This window comes from Schistocerca nitens, chromosome 11 (assembly GCF_023898315.1).
Source record: "Schistocerca nitens isolate TAMUIC-IGC-003100 chromosome 11, iqSchNite1.1, whole genome shotgun sequence".
NCBI lineage: Eukaryota > Metazoa > Arthropoda > Insecta > Orthoptera > Acrididae > Schistocerca > Schistocerca nitens.
This window is the reverse complement of record NC_064624.1, coordinates 208,611,583-208,635,829: the sequence shown is the minus strand read 5'-3', so window position 1 is coordinate 208,635,829 and position 24,247 is coordinate 208,611,583. Positions and strand designations below refer to the sequence as shown.

General features: G+C 45.1%; 1 protein-coding gene across 1 annotated transcript in view; it reads left to right on the top strand.

Annotated features, from left to right (window-relative positions):
• The window catches only part of LOC126213528 (5'-AMP-activated protein kinase subunit gamma-2-like), an 889,308-nt gene that overhangs the window by 109,905 nt on the left and 755,156 nt on the right, over positions 1-24,247 (top strand). The gene's annotated exons all lie outside the window — the stretch shown is intronic.

The following is a 24,247-nucleotide window of genomic DNA, read 5'->3' as shown; positions in this document are numbered from 1 at the left end:
AATGGGCTGCCATTCCCCAAGAAACATTCCAGGACCCGATAGGACGTATGCCTGAGAGAGTGGAAGCTTTCATCAAGGCTAAGGGTGGACTAACACCATGCTGAATTCCAGCATTAACAATGGGGGGCGCCACGAACTTGAAAGTCATTTTGAGCCAGGTGTCGGGATAGTTTTGATCAGATAGTGTATTTCAGCCATGCTGTCTCTACAGTTGTACATAACTGCGTAAGTGTTCCCGGGGCAGGAATTTGTGCACGAACTGACCTCGCGATCTGATCCCATAATTATTGCATGGAATTCGTTTCGTGCTAGAATTGTCCAGAATGCTCTTCAGAGCTACTGTGAACAATTGTTGCCTGATGACATGACATCGTTGTTTACCTGCATGAAGTCGATCAGTGGCTGCAGTGGTGTCCAGATAGCCAAACACAACCATTTGCAGTCAACGATCGGTTCACTTGGACCAGAGCACGCGGTCCATTCCATGTAAACACAGCCGACCCCATTGCACATCCACCACCAGCTTGCACAGTGCTTTGTTCACAGCCTGGGTCCTAGGCATCGTATGGTCTACGCCACACTCAAACCCAACCATCAAGTATTACCAACTGAAATCGGGACTCACCTGACTAAGTCGCGGTTTACCTGTCGTCTAGGGTCCAACCAATATGGTCTGGAGCCCAGGAGAGGCGCTGGAGGCGATGTCGTACAGTTAGCAAAGACATTTTCGTCAGTCGTCTTCTGCCGTAGCGCCATCAACGCCGAATTTCCCCAGACTGCCCTAACGGATACGTTCTCGTAGGTCCGAAATTGATTTCTGCGGCTATTTCAGACAGTGTTTGCTTGTCTAGCAGCACTGACAACTCTACGCAAACGGTGCTGCTCTCGGTCGTTAAGCAAAGGCCATCAGCCATTAGGGGGGGAGGGGGGGGTGTGTTGCACTATCAAACGGCTCAGAAATTCCCCTCTTCAGTATAGTCTCCGAAATTTTTATCGTGGAATTCGGGTATTTTTTTCATTCATTCCGTACAGATGATTGGGTTTTAACTTGGCTGTCGCCGCCACTATTCAACGCCCGAAGGGCCTCGCACGCTATCGACAAACTCTCACTGACAAGGGGAGGCCGCCAATTGTGAAATTCAGATTCGATTCATACTGCGCATAATAAAAGCTCATGGCCAGAGGTGTAATGTGGCAAAGCACCAAGATGCACTTCTCAGCCGTTGTCGAGAAAATCGACAGTTAAAAGAAACCGTTGCGGTGAAATACTCTCTACGATTTATAGTTTCCTACAGCGTCGTGGCGCAGCGGTAAGCGCTCGGGTTCGTAATCCGAAGGTCGCCGGATCGAATCTCGCGCCATGCAATTTTTTTTATTATTAGTTCTTGTACCGCCTCCATTTTTCCGTTTTTTTTTAACAGGGTGTACCAAAGCTCTCCCGTCCGCGCTGATTTTCGACGATGTTATAAGTTCCGCTAGGGACCGCATCTACCTTCTTTCGAAGTTAGCAGGCAACTACGCTGTTATGCGGCGGCTCGTTTCGGCCCATTCAACATCTGTCCTTCAAGTGTAACGAGCGAGTAACGGAGTTTATATTTCATACCTGCCACAGCAAATTCGAACGTTTGACTTACGCTATACGTATTCGTTTCGGAATATCGTTTCTACGTCTTCTGTTAACTATACCTGGTTAACATTATGAAGACAATTAATAACATTTGCTGAAATACAACTTTGTTTGCGGAAAACATAATGATGTTCAAAGTCGCCAGTTTTTCCACGACAAACGACTTTCAACAACTTATTATATGCATAATTGTTGCAACTGATTGCCGGGAATTTTTTATATATATATATATATATATATATATATATATATATATATATATATATATATACTCCTGGAAATTGAAATAAGAACACCGTGAATTCATTGTCCCAGGAAGGGGAAACTTTATTGACACATTCCTGGGGTCAGATACATCACATGATCACACTGACAGAACCACAGGCACATAGACACAGGCAACAGAGCATGCACAATGTCGGCACTAGTACAGTGTATATCCACCTTTCGCAGCAATGCAGGCTGCTATTCTCCCATGGAGACGATCGTAGAGATGCTGGATGTAGTCCTGTGGAACGGCTTGCCGTGCCATTTCCACCTGGCGCCTCAGTTGGACCAGCGTTCGTGCTGGACGTTCAGACCGCGTGAGACGACGCTTCATCCAGTCCCAAACATGCTCAATGGGGGACAGATCCGGAGATCTTGCTGGCCAGGGTAGTTGACTTCCACCTTCTAGAGCACGTTGGGTGGCACGGGATACATGCGGACGTGCATTGTCCTGTTGGAACAGCAAGTTCCCTTGCCGGTCTAGGAATGGTAGAACGATGGGTTCGATGACGGTTTTGGATGTACCGTGCACTATTCAGTGTCCCCTCGACGATCACCAGTGGTGTACGGCCAGTGTAGGAGATCGCTCCCCACACCATGATGCCGGGTGTTGGCCCTGTGTGCCTCGGTCGTATGCAGTCCTGATTGTGGCGCTCACCTGCACGGCGCCAAACACGCATACGACCATCATTGGCACCGAGGCAGAAGCGACTCTCATCGCTGAAGACGACACGTCTCCATTCGTCCCTCCATTCACGCCTGTCGCGACACCACTGGAGGCGGGCTGCACGATGTTGGGGCGTGAGAGGAAGACGGCCTAACGGTGTGCGGGACCGTAGCCCAGCTTCATGGAGACGGTTGCGAATGGTCCTCGCCGATAGCCCAGGAGCAACAGTGTCCCTAATTTGCTGGGAAGTGGCGGCGCGGTCCCCTACGGCACTGCGTAGGATCCTACGGTCTTGGCGTGCATCCGTGCGTCGCTGCGGTCCGGTCCCAGGTCGACGGGCACGTGCACCTTCCGCCGACCACTGGCGACAACATCGATGTACTGTGGAGACCTCACGCCCCACGTGTTGAGTAATTCGGCGGTACGTCCACCCGGCTTCCCGCATGCCCACTATACGCCCTCGCTCAAAGTCCGTCAACTGCACATACGGTTCACGTCCACGCTGTCGCGGCATGCTACCAGTGTTAAAGACTGCGATGGAGCTCCGTATGCCACGGCAAACTGGCTGACACTGACGGCGGCGGTGCACAAATGCTGCGCAGCTAGCGCCATTCGACGGCCAACACCGCGGTTCCTGGTGTGTCCGCTGTGCCGTGCGTGTGATCATTGCTTGTACTGCCCTCTCGCAGTGTCCGGAGCAAGTATGGTGGGTCTGACACACCGGTGTCAATGTGTTCTTTTTTCCATTTCCAGGAGTATATATATTTGAATTACAAAAAACAAATACTAAAAAAAAAGGTTGCATGGCGCGAGATTCGATCCGGCGACTATTCGGATTACGAACCCGAGCGCTTACCGCTGCGCCACGACGCTGTAAAAAAATTATTAATCGTAGAGAGTATTTCACCGCAACGGTTTCTTTTAACTGTCGATTTTCTCGACAACGGCTGAGAAGTGCATCTTGGTGCTTTGCCAAATTACACCTCTGGCCATGTGCTTTCATTATGCGCAATATGAGTCGAATCTGAATTTCACAATGGCGGCCTCCGCCTTGTGAGCCGCCTTGTGTAACGCACGCGACCCGGCGCAGTTGGCAATCCTGTTAGGCGGCCAGTGGCCACGCACTTGGGGGCTTCCCCGCTGCCCAGTGTCAGCTGCGCGCCGCAGCAGTGTAGAGTGTGTAGTGTGCGGAGTTTAGAGCACCGGGCAGCTGTGGCCGTCTCCAGGAGACTAGCTCGGCCCTCGCCGTGGCGGTCGTGTTTCCCCAGCGTCAACGCCGTGAGTCCAGCACTCTCTCCATACGTGTTACACGACCAGTGCGTCCGCAGTTGCTTTGCAGTTACTGGACCAGTTCAAAATCCACCTGTGCCACTACGTGATGTGTCAAAGTACCACGAATTCTCAGAATTCACGTTGCATACGTGAGAGTCGCGCGATTATTATTCGTTGTTGTGTTCGTAAACATGTCTGAGAAGTGTGTGTATTGGTCGACCACAGTATTACGGCATCTGTGAGTGAGTGAGGTCGTTTCCGTTGGCTTCTCGTGAGCTTTGACAGTGGTATTTCGGGAGGACACGCACAGAGACTTGACAGTACGTGCAAAAATGTCTTGGAATCAGTGTGTGATGAGTTTTCCTTTCTCACCATCGTATGTGTACTGTGCTGACGTCACCGTGTGGTTCCAATAAGAGCAACGGCCAGGAGCAATGCTATTGTGTTCGGGTAGAGCTCTGTTTAGCCACATTAGATTCTCTTTAGCCATGTCAGATCGGAAGAAAAGATGTTGTTGTTGTTGTTGTGGACTTCAGTCCAGAGACTGGTTTGACGCACCTCTCCATGCTACTCTATCCCGTGCAAGTTTCTTCATCTCCCAGTACCTACTGCAACCTACATCCTTCTGAATCTGCTTAGTGTATTCATCTCTTGGTCTCCCTTTACGATTTTTACGCTCCACACTTCCTTCCAGTACTAAATTGGTAGTCCCTTGATGCCTTCAAATGTGTCCTACCAACCGATTCATTCTTCTAGTCGAGTTTTGCCACAAATTCCTCTTATCCCAAATTATGTGATCTACCCATCTAATCTTCAGCATCCTTCTGTAGCACACATTTCGAAAGCTTCTGTTCTCTTCTTATCTGAAGTGCTTATCGTCCATGATTCACTTCCATATGGGGCTACGCTCCATGCAAATACTTTCAGAAGAGACTTTGACACTTAAATCTATACTCGATCTTAACAAATTTGTCTTCTTCGACTCACCATCGCCCAACCTAAACCGCTGCAAACTTGAAATTTGAAGAGTGTGTGGATCTTACCCTACAGGTTTTGTTTAAGAAGGGATTGAAGCTCCCATCTTAATGGGGTGAAGTATGAGATGAAACGCTTTTTCAAAATATGTCGCTATAAAGAGAATTTTGGAGCTAGAAGTACAAAAACTGGTATTTGCTTTCTCAGTCAGAGATAAGAAGTACCTGTCTTAGCATTTTTGGGAAGTCAACCACTAAGGGGGTAAAATAGTTGGGGAAAGTTCGATTGAAAGTAAATTGTTACTAAAGAACTACTGAAAGATTCAGTGTACATATGCCAATTGATGTTTAACTTCCAGGTCAGAAACAAAAAAGTGTTCCAGTGTTTTTCGTAATTGAGCTGCTAAGGGAATGAAATAAGAGACCAATATTTTAAGGAACTATTTTGTTACATAAACAAATTTTTAAAGCTAAATCTATGAGAACTGTTATTTCACTTATAGTTTGAAGATATATTGTAGTCCATGAAAGTTGCTATGGAAATACCTCGACGGAACGCGAAAGGCATGAGTAACAAAAAGTTCGAATTGAGGCTACCAGAATCACTTCTTTGGCAGAAGTACGTTCGGGAAAAAGAGGGTGGTTTTTTGGCCTTAATTAGCGTGAAAAGCTTAGGAGGTGTTGCAGTTTTTGAAAATAAAAATTCGATTAAATAGAACAAAAAAAAATCTCTGCAGGCGATGTAGTCTATGTGGACGCTAAGCTAACTTCGTATAAAGAATTTTTGTTTACTTTTGCTGAAAGACCGGAATGGAAGTACGTCAGAGTTATAAAAATAATAAATATCGCTTTTAGTGAGTCTGCTACGACTAAAAGTGTTTACGACAAGTGTAACCTTTTGGAGGAGGCCGTGGAGACGTCTATGGCGAGCGCCGCAGCGGATTCAGTCGCGGATAATGAGAAAGGAATCTTGGTCTGTGATTGTGAGCCGGAAGACAATCGGCAAAGTCGCCGATTATGTTGCCATGACAGTTCGTTCACGAGACTGTTTTGTTTCGGGTTCGTCGGCTGTGTTGTGACAGCACTATTTGTTCCAAAATTATTTAATTCCGAACAAATAAGGAAGCGAATATTACAAGTTGCTCACGAATCAAATGGCTCTGAGCAGTATGGGACTTCACTTCTGAGGTCATCGGTCCCCTAGAACTTAGAACTACTTAAACGTAACTAAGGACATCACACACATGCATGCCCGAGGCAGGATTCGAACCTGCGACCGTAGCAGCAGCGCGGTTCCGGACTGAAGCGCCTAGAACCGCTCGGCCACAAAGGCCTGCGCTCACGAATCGCTACATGAATTAAACGTTATAAACGGTGGTCCGGCCGGTGTGGCCGAGCGGTTCTAGGCGCTTCAGTCCGGAACCGCGCTGCTGCTACGGTCGCAGGTTCGAATCCTGCTTCGGGCATGCATGTGTGTGATGTCCTTATGATACTTAAGTTCAAGTAGTTCTAAGCTCTAGGGGACTGGTGACCTTAGATGTCAAGTCCAATAGTGCTCAGAGCCATTTGAAGCGTAAACGGTGATGACACACCGATTTGGGGATGCAGCGTAGGAATTAAATTTACACGTACTTACATACGTAACAAGCCACCGTATGGTGCATGGAGGAGGGTACCTTGTACTACTGCCTGTCATTTCCTTTCCTTTTCCACTTGGAAATGGAACGGCGCAAGACGACTGTTCATATCACTCCGTACGAGCCCTAAAGATCAGCCGTCCAAGTATTCTGGGTAGCTAGGAGTGGAGAAAGGTAGAAAAATAAGCTCAAATGTTAAAATAAGGAAGATAGGCCAGAAGAGTGGGACGCTACGAACATGATAGCATATTGTTATGAGAATCCACAGTTAACACCAGCGCAGGAACACGTGCTGCTATCACACACAGAAAACGGACAGGGGGAAATCAGTGCTCGGACGCGCTGAGCGGGTAACAGAGTACGTAAAGGGACATAATAATTAATTGTCGTAGGGAATTTGAGCGGTGTGGTAGGGAAGGAATTGAACACTCCGTCACGGGAGAATATGGGCCCGGCAGTAGTTTGAAATTCTCACACAGGTTCATTTAATAATTTTGGGCGTATTCACCATATCGAGTTAGCGTGTATTCGTTTCACCGAAGCTGGCATTGTTTTAACAAAGGTGTGCCAAAAGGCGCTTTCCGTTTCCGTGACCAAATGTGCGCAATTGTGGTTCGATATTTTCGATTCTCTATGATAATCCATTTTTGTGTGACCTTACTATAGTCCAATTCTTTTATCTCGGCGGTTCGCGCATGCCCGCCCAGACGCGAGAGATTGCTGCGTTGCCAGATGTACGCGCCAAGAATAGCAGCGCCATAGTATAATATAGTATAGTATGCTAACTTACGTTTAGGGGGGAGCGCGCAGTTTATGAAGTAAAGCCACCACGGCCGCATTAACCCTTTCGCTGCTACAGAGACGTGCTCCCCGCATTCCGCGCTGTGCGCCATTTTGTCATCACTGCACTGCTCGCGTGTGCAGACACACGGTGTTCAGAGTCGTTTGACACACTTATCATTCGGTTTCAGAAAAACTATTTGGCCCAAAAATTTGATTTTTACCCATCTTGACTGATACCTTCCCCCCCCTCCCCCCCCAATAAATGACTTAATTTTGTTTCGATGTTCAACGCAGGTATTGTGCAGCATTAGATGTAGTAAACCATTACACGAGATTTTGAAGAGTTTGCAGTGGTGAAAGTCCATAGCGTATACATTCCGTATGGTCGATTATAGTAGCCACTAGAAATTTCAAAAAATTACATTCAAACGAATAAAATTCATGAAGACACTTTGATATTGTTTTTAAATAAAGAAAATATTAAGCACCAAGCAAGATTTGAACTCGGAGCCTTTCGCTTAGCAGCCCAATACTTCACCCATTACGCTAACGCAACTCGTCATTCGATAGAGCTCCCGCAGGACTTTAAAATATCACGCAAATTACCGACAAACACTGTTGGTATGATTATGAATTACTCTCGTTTCGTCGAAGTACAATACGAAATAAACAATTACCGCTGTTCTTTATTGCGAAAAAGCGGTTCGTGAGATCGATACAAACACCTTTCCGTGCTATCGCCTGAACTAGGAGGCTTATTGCTGGTTTGGTTTTATTAATTGATAGAATATGAAGCAACTGGTATAAAGAATGCTTTTTCCAAAGTTTCTATAAAAGAAAGTCTGCTACCGAGACATTGCTTTTGTTCAATTACTTTATTTACGACTGAATGTTTCTAAAACTGAAGACACTCGCCCGTGCTCTGCACTGCAGTCGATCTCTGGCAATGTCGTTCTCTGTTCATTGGCTGACTGTTTTGTGGCGTCAGATGCGCAGAACGAACCTAAACTCGGCCGCCATCGTAAATGACGCGCACTTTAGTGCCGGCTGTTATTGTGGGGACGTGAGAATCAGGTACTGTGTGGTGGTGGTACGTCATGTAGAGTAAGGTTTTGTGTATAAATACCTACCGTATGTTGCGGGCGGAGGCTGTAGCAGCAAGTTCCCTTGTCCAGTGTGTGGTCTTGGCGCTGCAGGTGCCGGAAGCTTCGGCGGTTTACCGCGTCTGCGGGAAGCGCTCGTGGGCCAGGTTTGCAAATTAGGCTCCCCCCCCCCCCCCCTCTTACTCTCCGGTGCGTAGAAATGGAACACGCACATCTTGCGAGTCTGGACCCACCCGACGCATTCCTGCGTTACTCTGCAAACCGGAACATTATTCTTTGCGGCCGGGCTGCAGCACATTTGAAACGCAAATTCCTTCTGGGACGTATTAATCGTGACTCCCTAGCTACACACACACACACACACACACACACACACACACACACACACACACACACACACACACACACACACACACACGCGCGCGCACGCACGCACAAAATAACAAAGGTGACTAAATCACAGGACCGAGCGAGGTGGCGCAGTGGTTACACACTGGACTCGCATTCGGAAGGACGACGGTTCAATCCCGCGTCCGGCCATCCTGATTTAGGTTTTCCGTGCTTTCCCTAAATCACTCGAGGCAAATGCCGGGATGGTTCCTCTGAAAGGGCACGGCCGACTTCCTTCCCCGTCCTTCCGTAATCCGATGAGACCGATGACCACGCTGTCTGGTCTCCTTCCCCAACCCAACCAACCAACCAACTAAATCACAGGGAATGATACAAAGGGGAATGGTGTGTCTCGGACTGCTTACCATGGTACGTTGTACCACTGCCGGTCATTCTGCTAGGTGTATACGCGTTACAGTTCCTGAATGTCGGAGAACTTTTCCGAGTAATACGTGCCGTGTGGACTAGAAGAAGGGTCGTTCGCGAAGTAACGGGTCCAAAGGAATGGTTCACCATGACGTGTGGAATGGGCGAGGGACGAATTCTAGGGAACGGTCTTTCATAGTTTATTTCGGTCGCGGGTTTCTGCTCACAGTTCCCGGGACCGGGAAACGGTCGTGCCCGGCGGCCGGTCTCGTTCCGTGAGTGACAAGCGAATGAAAATAAGCAGAGTAGACTAATTTTCGTGTCTAACGATCACTTACTTCAGGTACCGTTCGAACAGTAAAAATGTCAGCATTAAGTCTTTGAACAAGATCCTGAACGTAGGCTTTCCACGGCAGTTTACTATGTCAAACTGCCTATTGGCATCTGTCTCGGGTTCTTCGGCCGACGTTCATCTAATGATTTTTCTGACGTTTCGCCAGCACGAGTGGCTGGCATTGTCCAAGCTTCACCCTCCACTGCCGGTGGTGAACTGCAGGCGAGCTTTTTTTTTTTTTTTTTTTTTTTTTTTCATTCTCTGCCCAGAGGGGGCAGAGCGGGCTGTTGTAGGGCTTGCTATTTGCCCTTTTCAGCCATGGGTTTGTACATTTTATTTGTAAACAATTTTTACATTTCTCTTGCTACATAGTGGAAGTTTCCTTTTGGTCTTTAACAATTACAATGATATTAAGATATTTTAACATTTACTGTGGGATTTTAACAATTTCAATGATATTTTAGCAGTTTTAGTGATATTTTAACGAATACAATGAGATTTGGACAACTACAATAATATTTTAGCAATTTCAGTGGTATTTTGACAATTTGGTTAATATTACATTACAGTTTCGTTTTTCATCAGTTTATTTTACAATTCATTTATTCGTAGTCGTTAATAGTTCATAATTACAGATATCTTATAATATGGGCAACTGCTTATTCTACTATACATATGCATTTGTTTTGTATTTCTTATTTAGTGTACAGAGCGAGGGAGGGGGAGTAGAGGGAGTTGGGTTAGGTGTATTTTGGTGGTTCTTTGTGGGCCCTGTTCGTGTGTGTTTCGTGGTGTTCGTGTTTTATGCTTGAATCCTTTCGTCTAGGTGTGGGGGGATGGTGGTGTTTGCTGTTAGTGGTACTAGGATTGGGGCGAGATCGGGGTACATCCTAGCTGTGTTGTGGGCGATTGTGTGGGTGGGTGTTGTGTATTTATATTTGGGTTTCCTTTTTTTTCTGTGGTTGACTGTGATTAGGTCCTCCATGTCCGGTCTTTTGTTTAGGATATGATTTCCGTATCTGGTTCTCATTTTGGCTAATCTGGTTTGCAGTGGTTCCATTCTGGTTGTCTCATATACTTCATTGCTTGGTGTCAGATACGGCAGCCTTGCGATACTTCGTATTAGTCTGCGTTCTGTGCTGTACAGTCTTTTTGCAATTGGTGCATGTATGCCTCCAGGGGGGCTGCCGCATACTGTAGAACTGGACGAATGAAGGTTTTGTAGGTATGTAGTGCCGTTTGAGTGTTGCAGCCATGGAAGCGTCCTTGCACTTGTCGTATTAGGTTTTGTCTGAGTCGGGTTTTGTTAAGGAGGTACGTCAGGTGGGTTTTCCAATTGAGATGTTTGTCTAGGTATACTCCGAGGTATCTAGCTGTGTCGTTTAGTTGTAGGGGGCTGTTCCAGAGGGTTAGTCGGATGTCATGTTCGTTCCGTTGTTTCTTTTTTGTTAAGTGTCTTTGTCTGAATAGCACTGTCTGTGTCTTGATTGGGTTAGGTCGTTTCCTCCATTTTACCATCCAGGTTTCTAGACGGTGGAGGTATGTGGTCGTTTTTCGTTGCAGCGTCGTTGTGCGTAGTTCCGTACACCAGTAAGCCGTGTCGTCTGCGTATAGTCCTATTTCTTCGTGGGGAGTCGTTACGGTAGGTATGTCAGCAGTGTAAAGTGTGTACAGTAGTGGGGACAAGATGCCACCTTGGGGGACGCCAGCTTGTGGGGTAAAGGCTTCTGACACCTGATTGGCGACGTGCACCCTGCAGGTCCGGTTGGTGATATAGGATTGGATAATCCTGACTACTTTGGTTGGGATGCCGATGCTGATTAGTTTGAACAGCAGGCCCTGGTGCCATAGTTTGTCGAAGGCTCGTTCTATGTCCAGGAACACTGCGAGTGTGCAGTGTCCCTGGTTGAACCCTTTGGTGATGCTGCCTGTCAGTTTAAGGAGGGGGGTCATTGGTCGAGTGGTTGTGTCTGAATCCTGCTTGTGTGAGGGGCAGTAGGTTTTTCGTCTCGACATAAGTCCTTATGCGGTCCGTTGTTATTCGTTCGTATGTTTTCCCTATCACGTCCAGTAGGGATATCGGTCTGTATGATTTTGGGTCTGTCCTAGGTTTGTCAGGTTTAGGTATCATGATAGTCTTGCTTGTCTTCCAGTTTGTTGGTATTGTCTCATTGTGTAGGCAGTAATTAAAGATAAGGGATAGGATGGGAATTATGACTTGGAGGGGGGCTTTTTGTAGGTGAATACGTCTAATTTCATTCTGTCCGGGGGCGGAGTTGCGTCGTGAGAAGATTGCGTTTTCTATTTCTATGTCTGTGATGTCTTTGGTGAGGGCCTGCTGTTCTTCGGTTTCAGTTGTTGGGGCGTTTATGAGGGTTCCTAGTTGTATGTCTACATGTCGTCTGAATATGTAATCAAATCTGTTGTCCTTCGGCAATGAGTTACACGTCTTGTAGTGTTTGTTTAAAGACTGTTGCTTGCTCGAGGGGGTCTGTTGAAGGTTCATTGTTTACTGTCAGGGTGTTGGCGTGTGTCTGGCGTTGCCCTGTGAGTGTTTTGAAACTCTTCCAGAACTTGCCCCCACTCCTGTAGTCCAGTTTGCTGCATGTGTCGTCCCATTGTCGTTGTCTGTGTTGAGATATTAGTCTTTTCATTCTGGCGTTTATTCTGTTCCATTGTCTTTTTAGGTCTGGATTGTCGTCTCGTCTCATCTGTCTCTGTAGTCGTTTTTTCTGTCGTATTAGTTGTAGTGCTGCTTTTGGGATGGTGGGTTTCCAGTTTTCTACTACTTTGGTGGGGATTGCTTCCTGGACCGCTTTGGTGATAGCCGTTTCAAGTTTGTTGGTGACCAGATGTAAGTCGTCTTCGTCAGTGATTGTTATGGGAATGGATAGCTCACGGTTGATAGTGTCCTGGTACTTTTCCCAGTCTGCTCTATTGTACTGGCTTATTCTTCTTCTGTGGGGATGGGGTGGAGGGGGGAGTTTGGCGGATGTGGAAAAGAGGATGGGTAGGTGGTCGTTGGTAATGGAGTCTCCGATTCGGGGTAGGTGGAGTGAGTTGTGTAAGTCGGGGCTGTGTAGGATGTGGTCTGGGGCTGAGATACCTTGGTGTCCTATGAAAGTAGGTTCATTCAGTGGAAGTCGAAGGGTCGGGTCTGTGGTCAGGAGGTCAAATAGTCTGCGTCCATTGTCTACTCTGTCGCCAAGTCTGTGGTGTCTGGCATTAAAGTCTCCTACTAAGATAGATCGAGGAAGTGAAGTAAAGTACTGGATGAACTGGACCTGTAGCGCGGTCCCTGGGGGGTTATACATGCACGCTATTTTGAGTGTTCGCCTGTTGTTGTCTTTTATCTCAACCGCGATGGCTTCCGTGTTGTCAAAAGCAGCGGGGAGGGTGACCTCTTTTGCCGCAATTGTGTTGCTGACGTAGATAGCCACCCCTCCTCTGCCGTCCTGCCTGTCTTTCCTGAATGTATTATATTTTGGGACATCGCACTTGGTCCCGACTTTGAGCCATGTTTCGGCGAAAGCAGCGACGTGTATGTTTTCTTGGTGGAGCATGTGCATTAGTATGGGGCGTTTCGATTTAATTCCTTTCGTGTTTGCGAAAAGGAGGTTCAGGTGATTTACTTCACTGGCTTCGTCCATGTTAAGGGAGGGGGGTAAGATGGGCGGGTGGGTGAGGTGTACTTTCCTACTTCCTTGTGTGTGTGTGTGTGTGTGTGTGTGTGTGTGTGTGTGTGTGTGTGTCTGTGTGTGTGTGTGTGTGTGCGTGTTTCGCGCTGGTTGTGGTGTCGTGGGTCTTGCGGTGGGGTGGGGGAGGGTGAGTGGGGTCGTGGTGTGTGGTCGTGTTGTGGGTGCCACTGTGTTTGCAGTTCTGGGTCCCAGCGGTCTGTTATTGTTATGTGGAGTGAGTTTCTTGCTTGTGTGGCGAACATGCCCTTCTGGAGGATTTGCTTGGAGGCTCTGTCTATGGATCTTTTAACATCTTCACGGCGGTCTTGAAATAAATCCAGCAAGACCGTTGTGAGGAGTCTGATGAGGTCGTCCAGGCGAGTTCGCGGCCGCAGACTATATGTACCTGGCGCGCCAACGTCCGAGGGCTTCTCCGCGGTCATTTCCGGTGCTACCTGCGACGGTCGTTCGCTGCAGTACGGGAAGCCAGGATCCGTTTACCTTGAGGCTTTCCTCTTTCTTGTTGAAACTGTTCGCGTGTTTTTGTATTTCTACAGCCATTCCTTGGGTTCCTCTGACGAAACGTCAACTTCGGCAACTGTTGTTGTAGATGTATTGCAGTGTTTTCTTTATTTATAATTACCATTGCTTTCTTACTCGTCGAGTAAGCCGTTGAACTACGCCCCGTAACCTCATATTGTCCTCACCAATGGATACCTCCAATGCAGCCACCTGTCGCTATTAGCAACCAGTATTGTTGTTGGATGCTAGACATTATGTGGGGGCGTCGAATGCCGTAAGCAAAAATTTTGGTCGTACGTAACATCTATGAACGCTACAAATAATTCAATACCTTCTCTTGCTGACAGTACGAATAATGTAACTGATGATGATAAACATAAGGCCGAAATTCTAAACCGAGCCTTCAAAATCTCTTTTACGGTAGAGGACTGCAGCACCATTCCCCCTTTCCAATTACCGAACAAACGCAAGGATGGCTGACATAGTGTTTAGTGTATCTGGGATTGTAAAACAGTTAAGATCCTTAGACGCCAGAAAGGCATCTGGCCCAGACAATATCCCCTTCACATTTTATGTTGACTATCCTACAAACATGGCACCATTCTTATCCGTCATCTATCAGAGATCATTGGAACGGTGGGGACTCGAATAAGGCCAAACTCATAGCAATTTATAAAAAAGGTGGAAAATCAGATGACCATAATTACCGGCCAATTTCACCGACATCGATTTGTTGTAGAATCATGGAACATATTTTGTGTTCAGACATGATGACCTTTCTAGACTCCGAGAAGCTCATCTGCAGAAACCAGCACGGTTTCAGGAAACAGCGATCATTTGAGACACCGCTGGCCCTGTTTGTGCGTGATACACAACAGGCTCTAGATACCGGCTCACAGGTTGATGCCACATTTCTTGACTTTCGAAAGGCGTTCGACTCAGTTCCGCACTGTCGCTTCCTACAAAAAGTCCGCGCTTACGGTCTATCCGATGACATATGCGGTTGGATAGAAAGTTTTCTAACAAAGGGAGCAGTATGTCGTCCTGAATGGGGAGACTTCAAGAAGAACAAGCGTAACATCAGGTGTGCCCCTGGGCAGCGTAATAGGTCTTCTGGTTTTTACGATTTACATAAACGATCTGGTTGATGGTATTGACAGCGGCCTTAGACTGTTTGCCGATGATGCTGTAGTCTACAGGAAAGTAGTATCACACGAAAGTTGTGAACAAATAAATGAGTTGCAGAAAATAAAAGCGAGGTGTTATGACTGGCAGTTATCTCTCAATATTAGTAAATATAACCTGCTGCGTATAACAAGGCGAAAATCTCCATTAAAGTACGACTACAAAATAAATGCCCAGTCTTTGCAACCGGTAACATCCGTCAAGTATCTGGGTGTGACTATTCGAAGTGATCTCAAATCGAACGATCGGATTACACAAGTAACGGGAAAGACGAACTCTAGATTGCGGTTTATTGGTAGAATCCTCAAGCGATGCAGTGCTTCAACAAAGGAAATAGCTTACAATAGGTTAGTTCGTCCAGTCTTGGAGTATTTTTCGTCTGTCTGGGACCTTTACCAGTTGGGTCTGATTCAAGAGATAGAGAAGGTCCGAAGAAGAGCGGCAAGATTCGTGACGGGTACATTTAGCCATCGAGAGAGCGTTACAAATCTCACAGAAAGTTTGAAGTGAGACACACTTGCAGACAGACGGCGCGCTAAACAGAAGGGGCTGCTCAATAAATTCCGAGGACTTGTTGTTGTTGTTGTTGTTGTTGCGGCGACCTTCAGTCCTGAGACTGGTTTGATGCAGCTCTCCATGCTACTCTATCCTGTGCAAGCTTCTTCATCTCCCAGTACCTACTGCAGCCTACATCCATCTCCTTAGTGTATTCATCTCGTGGTCTCCCTCTACGATCTTTACCCTCCACGCTGCCCTCCAGTACTAAACTGGTGATCAACTGATGCCTCAACACATGTCCTACCAACCGATCCCTTCTTCTAGTCAAGTAGCCCGCATCTCGTGGTCGTGCGGTAGCGTTCTCGCTTCCCACGCCCGGGTTCCCGGGTTCGATTCCCGGCGGGGTGAGGGATTATCTCTGCCTCGTGATGGCTGGGTGTTGTGTGCTGTCCTTAGGTTAGTTAGGTTTAACTAGTTCTAAGTTCTAGGGGACTCATGACCAAAGATGTTAAGTCCCATAGTGCTCAGAGCCATTTGAACCATTTTTCTAGTCAAGTTGTGCCACAAACTCCTCTTCTCCGCAATTCTGTTCAGTACCACCTCATTAGTTATGTGATGTACCCATCAAACCTTCAGCATTCTTCTGTAGCACTACATTTCAAAAGCTTCTATTCTCATCTTGTCCAAACTATTTATCGTCCACGTTTCACTTGCATACATGGCTACACTCCGTAGAAATACTTTCAGAAACGACTTCGTGACACTTAAATCAATACTCGATGTTAACAAATTTCTCTTCTTCAGAAAAGCTTTCCTTGCCATTGCCAGTCTACATTTTATATCTTCTCTACTTCGACCATCATCAGTTATTTTGTTCCCCAAATAGCAAACCTCCTTTACTAATTTAAGTGTCTCATTTCCTAATCTAATTCCCTCAGCATCACCCGACTTAATCCGACTACATTCCATTATCCTCGTTTTGCTTTTGTTGATGTTCATCTTATACCCTCCTTTCAAGACACTGTCCATTCCGTTCAACTGCTCTTCCAAGTCCTTTGCTGTCTCTGACAGAATTACAATGTCATCGGCGATCCTCAAAGTTTTTATTTCTTCTCCATGGATTTTAATAACTACACCGAACTTTTCTTTCGTTTCCTGTACTGCTTGCTCAATATACAGATTGAATAGCATCGGGGAGATGCTACAACCCTATATCACTCCCTTCCCAACAGCTGCTTCCCTTTCATGTCCCTCGACTCGTATAACTGCCATCTGCTTTCAGTACAAATTGTAAATAGCCTTTCGCTCCCTGTGTTTTACCCCTGCCACCTTCAGAATTTGAAAGAGAGTAATCCAGTCAACATTGTCAAAAGCTTTCTCTAAGTCTACAAATGCTAGAAACGTAGGTTTGCCTTTCCTTAATCTTTGGCTCAGAGCACTATGGGACTCAACTGCTGTGGTCATAAGTCCCCTAGAACTTAGAACTACTTAAACCTAACTAACCTAAGGACATCACACAACACCCAGTCATCACGAGGCAGAGAAAATCCCTGACCCCGCCGGGATCGAACCCGGGAACCCGTGCGCGGGAACGCTACCGCATGACCACGAGCTGCGGACCCTTAATCTTTCTTGTAAGATAAGTCGTAAGGTCAGTATTGCCTCAGGTGTTCCAACATTTCTACGGAATCCAAACTGATCTTCCCCGAGGTGGGCTTCTACCAGTTTTTCCATTCGTCTGTAAAGAATTCGCGTTAGTATTTTGCAGGTGTGACTTATTAAACTGATAGTTCGGTAATTTTACATCTGTCAACACCTGCTTTCTTTGGGATTGGAATTATTATATTCTTCTTGAAGTCTGAGGGAATGTCGCCTGTCTCATACATCTTGCTCACCAGATGGTAGAGTTTTGTCAGGACTGGCTCTCCAAAGGCCGTCAGTAGTTCTAATGGAATGTTGTCTACTCCCGGGGCCTTGTTTCGACTCAGGTCTTTTCAGTGCTCTGTCATATCTCCCATTTCATCTTCATCTACATCCTCTTCCATTTCCATAATATTGTCCTCAAGTACATCGCCCTTGTATAGACCCTCTATATACTCCTTCCACCTTTCTGCTTTCCCTTCTTTACTTGGAACTGGGTTTCCATCTGAGCTCTTGATATTCATACAAGTGGTTCTCTTCTCTCCAAAGGTATCTCTAATTTTCCTGTAGACAGTATCTATCTTACCCCTCGTGAGATAAGTGTCTACATCCTCCGAGGATGTAGAGCATATATTATTACCACCAACTTTCAGATCGCGCAATGATCGCCATTCAGAGATAAGGGAAATTGGGAGCTCGTACTGAGGCGTTTTTCGCTCGCACGATCCACGAGTGGAACAGATTTGCGGGAGGGGGGGGGGGGGGGGAGGAGAGATATGACTTTGGCGCGAATTGTGCTCTCCGCCACGCACCGCTTGGTTGCTAGCGGAGTATATATGTAGATGTAGAATGGCCTTCCGCGACCTCGTACTGCACGGGTCCCTTGGGAGAGACGGGGGAAGCAGATACATTCACTCGGGGCAAGTTTGCAAGGGTGGCGAGCAAACGGGGTCCGCAAAACAAGTGTGACGGCATCTCTCGGACGGAGGGGACACGTCTGCGCTAAAGCCTTCATCGCCAACAAGGTTGTAGCTCTCTAAAAGTACAGGACCAGCGAATCGCAACCAGTGCTAGTATAGTAATGGCGTGTTTGCAGATCTGTTCTTCAGCTGAATCGTATTACCTGTAACAGGTTCCTTAGCTTGGTCCTGAACGAACGCTTCCTCTGTACATATTGCTGAGGGCCTGTGGATGAGAAACAATTACTGTGTGTAAAAAGCATGGTAAGTGGTGTGGTTCACTCGTATTAGTTGGTGGTTCCACGATAAACAGAGAGCTCCAGCCCTGATTTGCCATTTCTCCCCGATGGCAACTCTGTCATGATGTGTGCATGTAAACATTGGTAACTGCATGAAGCGTAGCGACCGTTACTAGTAATATGTTCGGGGATTGTACCAGAATACTGCTTTTCAAGAACGATTTGCACGGATCTGAGGGTGATGTGGACAACTTAATACTCTGGTAAAGATCCTCATTGTGTTCCTGAACGCAAGTGTTATTAAACATTTTTGCCAGTCAGGTAAACGTAAATACTTATTCAAGTAGCTGAACAATGCTGTGTCCTCCATCGGCGTTTCCGTAGCAGTGTGATGGTAGAAATGTCAACAGGAATACTTGTTTGGCGGTAATCATTGTTTATTGCCGTAGTAAGGCGACAAGAAAATTAATTTCATGTTGTGCTCAATCGTACATCAATTTTTGAAGTTGTTGTACATTATTCCATGGAGGTATGTACCGCCTATGCAACTAATTCAAGGCAGTTTCTTTATTGCCATACGCGTTTCGCTTCTTTTATTTCGGAAGCATAGTCAGTGCCCTGAAATACGTGATTTCTTTCATACATAGCATAAACGTATCATGTGGTAGATACAGTATGCTGCTACATTGTATTTTGTCGTGTTTTTCACTTTTTTTTAGGTTACAATCAAGTTTTGTAGCACAAATTTGCTAATGTAAACTTATCGTTCGGTGTCACTTAATGTTTCCAGCGCTGTTAACTCGTGTGTGCTGCTGCAGATGTATTCGTTAGTTTCCATACTCCAACTGGCCGATTTTTGGCGTTGTTTAAGCGACATTTGTCACATCGCATACATCACTTGCACTTTCCATTTTTATTTATTTATTTATTTATTTATTTATTTATTTTGTATCAACATGTGTGTGTGTTTTCGGTGTGCAGTGTGCTGTTGTTGCGTGTTTGTCTGCCTCGTGTTTGTGATGTGTTGTGTGATTTGATAGTCTTCGTTTGCTTTGTGTGTGTTCGTTTGCTTTGTGTGTGTTCGTTTGCTTTGTGTGTGTTCGTTTGCTTTGTGTGTGTTCGTTTGCTTTGTGTGTGTTCGTTTGCTTTGTGTGTGTTCGTTTGCTTTGTGTGTGTTCGTTTGCTTTGTGTGTGTTCGTTTGCTTTGTGTGTGTTCGTTTGCTTTGTGTGTGTTCGTTTGCTTTGTGTGTGTTCGTTTGCTTTGTGTGTGTTCGTTTGCTTTGTGTGTGTTCGTTTGCTTTGTGTGTGTTTTCGTTTGCTTTGTGTGTGTTTTCGTTTGCTTTGTGTGTGTTTTCGTTTGCTTTGTGTGTGTTTTCGTTTGCTTTGTGTGTGTTTTCGTTTGCTGTGTGTGTGTTCGTTTGCTGTGTGTGTGTTCGTTTGCTGTGTGTGTGTTCGTTTGCTGTGTGTGTGTTCGTTTGCTGTGTGTGTGTGTGTGTGTGTGTGTGTGTGTGTGTGTGTGTGTGTGTGTGTGTGTTCGTTTGCTGTGTGTGTGTGTGTGTGTGTGTGTGTGTGTGTGTGTGTGTGTGTGTGTGTGTGTGTGTGTTATACATTATTACTGCAAAAATTGAGAGTCCTGATACCAAAAATTGGAAAGGTTCGGATGTTTCAAATCTGTATTTTTGTCAGGTTTGGTAGTAATTTTTCTTTAACTCGCCCAACGAGTAAACAGTGGTAAATGATGACTGACTCACGGAAAGTGCAGTTTCTTAGTAAGTAACCAATGTTTAGTGCCCATCGGCTAAGGTTTAACAATAAAATTTCGGGAAGAATTTACCATTTAGAAAATACTCCGTTTCTCAGTAAATATATGAAAACGGAGGTTTACCTGAATAATATAATCACAATGGATTTACTTGGAATGTTTTTTTTATGAGATTTTATTGAAATGTTTGTGCACAATTTGTCAGAATGGTGAACTTGTGACCCTTACCATTGCATACAAACGAGATCTTCAAATAGACTGAAATTTTATTATGTTAAAGTTTCCGATGGAACATATATATATTTGAAGCAATTTCGTAACTGCAGTCATTGCTATGCCATAATCAAATCTTATGGTAAGTGGAGCGGTGAATATCTAACAAACTAATCCCTTAGATATTGCTGTTGAGTGTTCGCTGTATGCAACTGTATTGTCGTCACGTTTTTCTGGTCTCCAGCGCGATGTCGCGGTATCGGCCTTGCTTGTTCGCGGAATGTCCTGGTACCGGTGTCGTTTGTTTTTTGATGTCCTTAGCAGTGAATGAAACTAACTGTTGCTCATCGTGGTTCATACAAAAGTGTGTGCAGGTTGTCTGCAAGCACAAGCTTGCTATGAGGTGTTAATGTTAAAAAACATCGGCTCAACCACTTGTCTATAGTATAAAACACTAAGATTGACGCGTGTCGGAAGTCAAGCTTCCATCATCAGAATAATAAAAAAGTAAAAGAACGTGTTAAAACTCGCTAAAATGGAACACGCACCAGGCACAATAAAATTAAAACATCGTGGCTACTTCCCTTGTTGCAGCCGTGTCTTCCAAGGTGCATCAAGGGAACAAGGTAAGTAGGCACGATGTTTTAATTTTATTGTGCCTGGTGCGTGTTCCATTTTAGCGAGTTTTAACACGTTCTTTTACTTTTTTATTATTCTGATGATGGAAGCTTGACTTCCGAAACGCGTCAATCTTACTGTGAGTGGTTGAGCCTATATTTTTTAACATTGACATTCACAACCACGACCTCTCATCCAGTATGGATAAAATCATAATTGCTATGAGGTGTCGCTGAAATGGAGTGTTTAGTTTAATACTATAATTACAATTATAAAATTACGCATGTATTCCAAATTGATGAAAGAATGATTCGTTCTTTAGAGACTGCTTTTTTAGTGTGCGTTATTTTGAACTGGTGACCGGTCGTCTTGCTTTGAGATTGGCAAGAATCCTTGAGTTTGCCTGTTTCTTATACTTCTCTACCGCTTTAGCGCTGATTCATCTTTACCGCAGGTAAAGTTGACGTCAGATGTGAACGCGATTTTGGCCCTGTACTGTACTACGGCAACAGTATGTCCGTTGTTCCGGTAGGTTGACAAATGGCAACTAGAACAAGGTCTATCCTAAAGAATCCCTGCGGTCAGTAGAACCCGAGATACGTTCAACTGAAAAAACCGCATTTTCGCCCGCGCCTTTTTGGTAGATACGCGTATTGGTACCGCATACCACCTTTACCTATTTTGGAAATAATGTTTTTCCAAATTTGCGTGATGCTGTTTTCATAATTTTTTTAAGCACTCCGCTTTTGGCAGTTACTTTTCAGGCTCATTAAGAGCAAGGTTTCTGGAGATAATTTTCATCCCATAATCTATACTACTCGTAGAGGCAAAGGTGGAAAAATGGGCCCCTGCTGCTATTATGGGCCACCTACATATTTCGGAGTACAGGCCATGAATTCTAGCGGAGCACATGAGCTACTAGAACTAGTTGCCAAACTTCACTGTAGAGTGTGGAGACGTAGTAGCTGTCATGGTTTGTGAGTAGTTGTGCTGTGAATTTTTTCGCTGTCATCAAAAGTTTGAAAGGTTAGTGTTTATTTGAATAAAACTCAAATTTCTAACATGTTATTAGTAAAACTAAGGTAAGGTACGTATTTGGCTTGTTGTTGCGATGCCGTTTTACGTTAATTAAGGTCGGTTGCGAACCAAACTAACCGTAGGCAAAATCGTTTTTCCCAAGATGTCGAGGGTGGATATATGGGCTCCTTTTGCTGCTGGTATTATGGGCCCCGTAAAATAAATCAGATTTTATGGGACCATTTACAAATATTGCTACTCTTTATGTTTCAGATGCCTCGAAGACATCTTGTACCACCAAAAAAATCGAAACGGCAATCGTGGGACAAAGCAAATATGTCAAATGCTATTGTAGCTATCAAAGAGAAAAAATGGGGTTGAAAAAAGCGGTTAAAGTGTACTCTGTCCCTCGTTCTACGCTCCAAAGGCTTTCACGAATCGATAAACCGGTCGAAGAAATAATATTAAACTGGTTCGTCCACCGGTTTTACCACAGGGACTTGAAGACGAACTGGTTAAATATCTTCTCATTATGGAACCCAAATTCTACAGCCTTACCAGAAATGACGTAGGGCGCATGGCCTACCAGCTTTGCGCAAGAAATAAAATACCTCATCCATTTGTAAAGGGCGAAGTTTCTGGTCGAACTTGGTTTGACCATTTTATGTCACGGCACAAAAATATTCTGTCTATTTTGAAGCAATCCGCAACTTCGATTTCACGTGCTAATGAGTTTAAGCTGTCGACAATTTCTTCAGTTTACTTGAAGCTGCGTTCAGTAACTACAAATATCCTGCAGACAGAGTTTTTAATGTAGACGAATCAAAAAATGGCTCTGAGGACTATGGGACTTAACTGCTGAGGTCACCAGTCCCCTAGAACTTAGAACAACTTAAACAACTAACATAAGGACATCACACACATCCACGCCCGAGGCAGGATTCGAACCTGCGACCGTAGCGGTCGCGCGGTTCCAGACTGTAGCGCCTAGAACCGCTCGGCCACCCCAGCCGGCAGACGAGTCAGGTCTTAGTGTCGGCCTGAGGGGAAAAAGGCAAGTTGGTGCATTATCTGCAGCTGAAAGAGGATCACTTGTAACGTGTAAAAAGATGCTTGTGTGTGTGACTATTGTCAATAGACTAGGCGTAGGCTGTGAAAACCATCCCACCAGTACACTAATTAACAATGTTAAGAGTGAATATTTCTTTCATTATACACAAAAATTAAATAAAATTATTTTTGTAAATTTTTGTTTCTTTTTATTTCAAACTACCTTGGGGCCCATATTACCAGCACAAATTCTTGACGCAACAAAATGCAGACTATCAGGAAAAATAAAATTTTGTTTTAACTATTAAAAAGTTGAGCCAAAACATGTAACTATTTGCAGGACATACTAGAGAAATGCTTTATGTTAATTTCAGGTGATTATACTAAAAATAAAAGGTGTTATATAAAAAAACAAAGTGGGGGCCGATTATCCACCTTTACCTCTACTATATAAAGATAAGCCGTAGTTTAAGGCTGTTACCAAAAATTTGGAAACGTTCGTCGTCGATTTACCTCGGTTTCTTACCGGACGTTCTAACAAATGTTCGGCCCGACGCAGGCTACATTTTCTGATTTACTACAAATTTCTATTTCTGTATGATATCGTAGTAAGCGTCGGACAGACTTAAGCTACATATTTTTTAATACGTATGTAGTACAGGGTGAGTGACTACCTATTGCCACCAAGAATAACTCCGAAGCTGGACAGTCTGTGGAACAAAAGTTGCATGGGACAGTGGGGGCCGTAATATGATGTCGGCTTTTTGTTACTACGTGGAGTCGCGTCAGAGAGGTGGTCAACTTTTTTTTTATTTTTTTGTTATCGGATGCTATAGTTTGGTGCTTATTTTCTGATAGCGGCTATCGAGACGAATCCAGTGATGTGTAACAATAAGATCTTCGAAGGTCACAAGGGTGGCGTCGACGTCCATTTACAGAAGGTGTTCGAAATGATGACCATTGGTACCAATGGTGCAATCTTATCATCATGGACTGAGTGGCATTCCTTATCACATGGAGACATATCGAAGCACATGCTCTGACAATTCTCTCTCGCATATCTTCAGGTGTAGTTGGAAAGACTTTATAAACAATGTCTTTTACAAATCCCTACAAGAAAAAAATCCTGAGGCGTAAAGTCTGGCGAACGAGCCGGCCACGACATATGTCCTCCGCATCCAATCCAACGATTTGGGAATTGTCTCTGCAACTCATTTCTAGCCATCAGCGAAAAATGTGCCGGACACCCATTGTGTTGATACCACATTCTGTTCCTTGTTCCTAAATGTATTTTTTCCAATAACAGACCTAATGTTTCTTGCAGGAATGTGGTGTACTTCCTACCATTAAGATTTCCTTCGATGAAACAGGAGACAGTACGATTTGTACAGAAAGCAGATGGTAGTTACAAGAGTCGAGGGACACGAAAGGGAAGCAGTGGTTGGG